Source organism: Chiloscyllium punctatum, chromosome 23 (genome assembly GCF_047496795.1).
Source record: "Chiloscyllium punctatum isolate Juve2018m chromosome 23, sChiPun1.3, whole genome shotgun sequence".
NCBI classification, from domain to species: Eukaryota; Metazoa; Chordata; class Chondrichthyes; order Orectolobiformes; family Hemiscylliidae; genus Chiloscyllium; species Chiloscyllium punctatum.
The window spans coordinates 30,175,688-30,182,496 of NC_092761.1; the positions used below are offsets into that span (position 1 = coordinate 30,175,688).

The following is a 6,809-nucleotide window of genomic DNA, read 5'->3' on the forward strand; positions in this document are numbered from 1 at the left end:
AATGGCAGGACTGTCCTCTGGAAGCGTATGAGTTAAATCTTTCAATGTTCCATGGAGTTTCGAATGAGTGGTGAAGGGAATGTCTCCATTCACAAATTAATCATTCAGTAGAATTCATTACAGGGGCCCATGATATGATGAACAAATTGAACAAGAACACGGACATACGATACACAATAGCTACGACAAATACTATGTGAAAACTGTTGATTTCAGATCCACGGTGGCCTTTGGTGATGACATTTACTGCCCAGAACCAGTCTGCACTGGAATGACGGGAGACACACTATGAAGGATTTGAACATCAATTGCCTTTAGAAATAGCTGAGACTGACTCAGACACGGGGATTTAGAGATGTTGGCCTTACAAACCTTTCAGACATTGCGTGGAAGAATAAAGGAAGTGATAGAAAATTTTCATCTCCATGGAGACGATGTTCGTGAACTGGATAGATCGTAATTTACCTGATTGAAGTTTATAAATAGAGGCGTCATATTTAAAAAGCAAAGAGTTCACAGTCTAACTGTAAAATCTTTAGGTCATCCTCAGTGGGAGCATTGTGTGTAATCCTTGTCCTCTTTCTCCACCAAAAACATATAAAGAAGTTAGAAACTGTCCAGACGCTGTTTCCTGTATAGCAAGATATTAGAAAGCCAAGTGATGTTGTTTACTGAGACATAAAAATATCAGGATGGATACAAACGGGATGATAGAAAAAATGAAGGAGTCTATTCACGAGATTTTGAAATGCTGGAGCAGAAACACGCAAGTTTGATGTAAACAAATGAGATTTTCACATAACGCGAGGTTTGAATGAATAAATTGGGGAAAGCCCTCTTTCGAGTGAATCAATAACTTTAGTTAGAGCTTGAAAACCATTAGTGAATGATTAAGAAAAGTTTGGATGAGAGTTTCTTCCACTCAATAGAGTTATTTAAATCGTGAACGACTTTCCAGAAATAAAACGTAGAAGCTGACTTCAGAGTGTTTTAAAATATACACGAACAAACATACAAGTAGAGAATTTACCATTGAGTGTAAGTCAGTGTGGTTCCGTTACAATTTCGAATTTGTTGACTTCAGACACAAAGACATTTCATGAACACGTACAACTGAATAAGTTCATGGATTGGTAAGGTGTGGCGTATTATTCAAGGTGAAACTCTGTAAATGGAGCTGATGTCGTAAAATAACAGCACACAGAAGTTATATACTAATGAGTAGGAATTGAATCGTCACTTGGAGACGCAACACCGACTTTAAAGATTTGACCACATTCACATGATGTTACGTATATTTCGTACATTCTTAATTCCACCCAAGAAATCCACCAAGAAGACTCTGTCCTTTTGTGTTGTTAACCCTCTGTACTTCTCTGCAGCACGCCATTTAAGATAAACTATGCTCAGACCAAAATTCAGTTCAATACAATATTCAAACGGTCCTATGTGATTTGTGTTTTTATTATTGCAATAACCTTTGTGAGTTTGCAACAAACTCTGTAACATGAAACCAGTTCAACATCTATTTTCCCGGAATTTAACGCAGTGCACATGGGAAACGTGATCCATCTGTTGAAAAAAACACCTTCGGCTCTCTCTCCACACATGTCTCTTCACGTTTTCGATCCTTGCAGTGTGTTTATTGATCAAGGAGTCATTATCCAGAAGAGGTTGTTTCTCAATCCACAAACACGGGTATTATCCCATAAACTTGGTTTTGCTCAATATCACCTTCTGTCTGTATACCTCAACCCGGCGATAAATTGAAGTTGCTCCATTTGAGTCTCAAAATTAAAACTTCGTACAGCACACCCCACTATACTGAAACAGCGATACCGTGCACTGGTCACCATCAGCACAGGAACAACACATTAATGCTTACCTCCACATTCATGGTTTTAATTTAACGTTTGGGAAACCTACTTTCTCTGATTCCATGGCGAGTAACGGGGGTTATCTGCTCACCTTCAACAGTGGTTCTGTCCCCGCGTGAGGAAAGTGGTGAAGTACTCATTGTAAAGATGGGTAGATTGCTGAAATGTACAATGTCATATTTTGCCTTCACTAACCCATGAGCGTTTTATTTTGTTTTGCATCTGCAGAAATCTTAAAATCTTCATCTTTAACAGACTCAATGACAGGTCTCCATTGTGTCTCTGGCATCAAATTTCTTCCACCGCAGTACGTTATTTGGGAAGTGTTCCTGTTGTGTGAAATGCACTTCCCCGTGCCTCAACTGCTGCTCCCAGCATGCGCTCTGGCACTACACTCATTTTCCTTCTGACACTTGCTCACTGTGTTGCTGTGATCATACAGTGACTTGGTGTCGCACGGCCCGGGGAAATGACACAGATCAAGGTTTTTGCATTGTTGAGTTCAATTGTCAGTTTAGCCTTATTTTGGATTTTGAAATTGTCTGTTCTGTACACAAGCGAGTGTCAAAAACATCTGAGCAGAAGTTAGGTCTTCTGAATAATGACATTGAGCACTACGCACTCTCCTCCAGTCTGGAAAACAATTCCTCAAAGGCAATTTAATAGACAATAGACAGCAGGTGCAGGAGTAGGCCATTCTGCCCTTCGAGCCAGCACCACCATTCATTATGATCATGGCTGAACATCCTCAATCTGTATCCTGTTCCTGCCTTATCCCCATAACCCTTGATTCCACTATCCTTAAGAGCTCTATCGAACTCTTTATTGAATGAACACCTCCTGCTGTCTCGGGTTCTTCATTCCGTTGACTTCAAATCTTCACAGAATTCAACAGACCTTGTTACATATTGATTTCCTCATTTTTGTTCAGATCTCTGTGTGCATAGTGTGACAGTGGGAGTGCACTTGCCCCACAACCCAGGGGTCAGACCATAGTCTTTGAACTGTACTGTGTTATTTCTCATTTCACCAACACCAGGGAGAAATGTCTGCTGCTCTTCATAATTTACGCAATTCAATTATTCATAAGGTCATAACCGCTCCCGCGTCTGTGACGAGGTGGCCGAGAGGTTAAGGCGATGGACTGCTAATCTATTGTGCGCTGCACGCGTGGGTTCGAATCCCACTCTCGTCGCTGACATCAACGGCTTTCAAAGTTGCTGTTTTCAGATGATCGCAGCTGTTTTATTGAAACTGGAACTCCAATGGTCAGTTTATATGCATTGACGCTGTTACAAAATCTCAAGGAATAGTTTGTGCTTTTTGACTAAACTATATTGAAATGTAGTTTGCTTTGGGTTAATGAAAAGAAACGTGATTTTTTTTTCAAGTCAAGCTGCTGTGAACGTTTTTTTGTATGAAAGACATCCAGGAAAATCAAATAATGAGAGCTGTGAAGTGCTTGTTTATGCAAAGGGATTCTTCATGAATATTTTGTCAGATGAAATCTGGAGGACGTTGAGTAGATTTAATTCATCCTGGTGAGAAGAGCACAGCGAAACAGCACAAAATAATGGAGATATTTCAAAGGGGCAGGGCGTGGGTTTCGGGGCACTGAGAACTGGCTGTAAATGCACAGTGGAGAATTGCCGCTGTGGGTGCCGTGCATGGGCATGGAGAGACTTACACATTGGTCTCACCCTCGCTTCTTGCTCTCGCCATTGATGAATGCTGGACATAAGGCACAGATAAATACAAGATGTAGGAAGCAAGCTCCCTCTCGTTATGCACACACTGGATGTATCACATTGAACGATGAACAACTGGAGAAATCAGCATGTTACCTATAGGGAGTGAAACTAAACTGTGGATCAATAACCGCAGATTCATGCAACATAAACATGAAAAATGATTTAAAATGTAGGGTGTAGACTTGCTCGCTGAGCTGTAACTTTGATATCCAGATGTTTCATTACTTGGCTAGGTAACATTATCATCAGTGGCGACCTCCAATTGAAGCAAAGCTGTTGTCTCCTGCTTTCTATTTATATCTTTCTCCTCGATGGGGTTCCTGGGGTTTGTGGTGATGTCATTTCCTGTTCGTTTTCTGAGGGGTTGATAGTTTGCATCCAGATCTAAGTGTTTGTTTATGGCATTGTGGTTGAAGTGCCAGGCCTCTAGGAATTCAATGGCATGTCTTTGCTTAGCCTGTTCCAGGTTAGATGTGTTGTCCCAGTCGAAATAGTGGTATTTTTAACCCGTATGTAGGGCTACGAAGGAGAGAAGGTCGTGTCTTTTTGTGGCTAGCTGGTGTTCGTATATCCTGGTGGCTAACTTTCTTCCTGTTGGTCTTACGTAGTGTTGGTGGCAGTCCTTGCATGGAACTTTGTAGATGACGTTGGTTTTGTCCATCGGTTGAACTGTGTCTTTTAAGTTTGTAAGTGTTTGTTTGAGTGTTGGTGGGTTTGTGTACTACTAGGATTCCGAGGGGTCTGAGTAGTCTGGCTGTCATTTCTGAAACTTCTTTGATGTATGGTAAGGTGGTTAGGGTTTCTGGCTGTGTTTAGTCTGCTTGTCGTGGTTTGTTCTTGAGGAATCTGCGAAGTGTATTTTTTGAGTATCTATTCTTCTCTAATACGTTGTGTCGGTGGTTCTCCTCTGTTTTCCGAAGTTCGTCTGTGCTGCAGTGTGGGGTGGATCGTTGGAATAGTTTTCCAATGCAGCTTCGTTTGTGTGTGTTGGGATGGTTGCTGGTGTTGTTAAGTATTTCGTAAGCGTTTGTTGGTTTTCTGTAAACGCAGGTTTGTAGTTCTCCGTTGTCCTTTCTTTCTACTGTGACGTTCAGGAATGCGAGTTTGTTGTCGGTTTCTTCCTCCTTGGTGAGCTTTATGCCTGTGAGGGTGTTGTTGATGATGTTAAATGTCTTTACTATCTTGCTTTGTTTTGTGATGACAAAGGTGTCATCTACGTAGCGGACCCAGATGTTTGGTTTGATTGTTGGTAGGGGTGTTTGTTCTAGTCTTTGCATTACCGCTTCTGCTATGAATCCTGATAGCGGAGATCTCATGGGTGTGCCATTGGTTTGTTTGTAGACTATGTTGTTAAAGGTGAAGTTGGTTGTGGGGCACAGGTTCACTAGCTTCATGATGTTTTCGTTGGTAATGTGATTGATGGTTGTTGGTGCGTCTGTGATGGTCTCTTCTAAAAGTATGGTAAGTGTTTCGTTTGCCAGGTCTATGTTGATGAAGGTGAACAGTGCTGTTATGTCGAATGAGATCATTGCTTCCTCTTCTTCCACTTTGGTGTTTTTGATGATTTTTAGGAAATCCTGGGTGGAGTGGATGGAGTGCTGTGACTCTTCTATGAGGCATTTCAGCCTTTCGTGTAGTTCTTTGGCCCGTCTGTAAGTTAGTGTTCCAGGTAATGAGACAATGGGTCTGAGGGGGGCTCCTGGTTAATGGATTTTTGGTAGTCTGGTTCGACTTGTGGAATACCTTGATCCTCAGACATTCTAAGCAAAGACATGCCAGAGAATTCCCAAAGGCCTGGCACTCCAACCACAACGCCAAAAACAAACACATAGATCTACATGCCATCTATCAACCCCGCAGAAAACGAACAGGAAATAACATCACCACAAACCACAGGAACCCCATCCAAGAGAAAGCAAGAGACAACGGCTTCGCTACACTTGGAGGTCGCCACTGATGGTGTTACCTAGCCAGGTAATGAAACATCTGGTATCAGACCTACAGCTCAGCGAGCAAACCTACACCTTAAACCTCAACCTGAGTTACAAACCTTCACAAACCTTGCGATTTGAAGTGTCTATACGCATATCATTAATAGACTTTTCGTTATAATACCCGTCTGGTTGAAAGAAGAAGACACCACATTTCAAGATGGATGACAACGTTACCAATGTTGTTTTGAAATTGAGATCTATTTGATTATTTTACGCAGTGAACACGTGCATTTTAAATAATGGAAACCACATTCTGTCCCCTGGAATAAAAGTGTGTTTTGAATACAAACATTATCCTTGCTAACTCGCAGTTACTCAACATGAAAAATAGGATGTAATTTTTATTAAGCATGCTTCAATTAGCACCATTACCTTACTTCGGATTGACTGCAGTATGCACATGCGAAATAAGGTTTAAGAAAGAATGACTTTTGGAAATAATGAATCGGTGGTGACTAAAAATAATATTAGGTTCTCATGATGTGGATATTCCACCAATGGGTCCAGTGGTGGGGATGTTCAGTGGGCAGTATTTCTATGATGGTATAGAAGTATGTGAGCTGCCAGGGATGAGAGCGCCCACTTCATTTGGAGTAGCGTCTTTTGACGTGGACCAGAGAGCATTGTGACATCAATCTGGGAGTTCCAACCACACCTAGAGCAGCTTCCATTGACATGGAGCAGCAGGGAGCATTGGAACATCTGAATGCAAGATCTAACCTCATTTGGAGCAGCTTCAGTTGACATGGAGCAAGGAGCTTTGCGAGATCCGTCTGGGAGTTCCACTCTCACCTGGAGCAGGTTTTAATGAAATGTAGCAGCAGGGAGCATTGGGACATCAGAGTGATACATCCAACCTCAACTGGACTGCTTCTCTTGACATGGAGGAGGGAACATTGGGACATCAGACTGGGAGCTCCAACCTCACAAGGACCAGCTTTTAGTGACATGTAACAGCTGGGAGCATTGGGACATCAGAGTGGTAGGTCTAACCTCAACTGCACCACTGGTAATGACATGGAACAGGGAGCATTGGGACATCAAACTGGGATCTCCAACTTCAAGTAGAGCAGCTTCTATTGACATGGAGCAGCAAGGAGCATTGTAACGTCAGGTTGGGAGCTCCAACATCACCTGTAGAAGCTTGTATTTACATGGAAGAGGAGGGAGCATTGGGACATTAGGCT

General features: G+C 42.1%; 1 non-coding gene across 1 annotated transcript; it reads left to right on the top strand.

Moving 5' to 3' along the window:
- The first annotated feature begins 2,990 nt into the window (after positions 1 to 2,990).
- On the top strand, positions 2,991 to 3,072 carry trnas-gcu (transfer RNA serine (anticodon GCU)). Its single transcript has one exon. It is a non-coding gene; the product is annotated as a tRNA-Ser (tRNA).
- Positions 3,073 to 6,809: the final 3,737 nt, after the last annotated feature.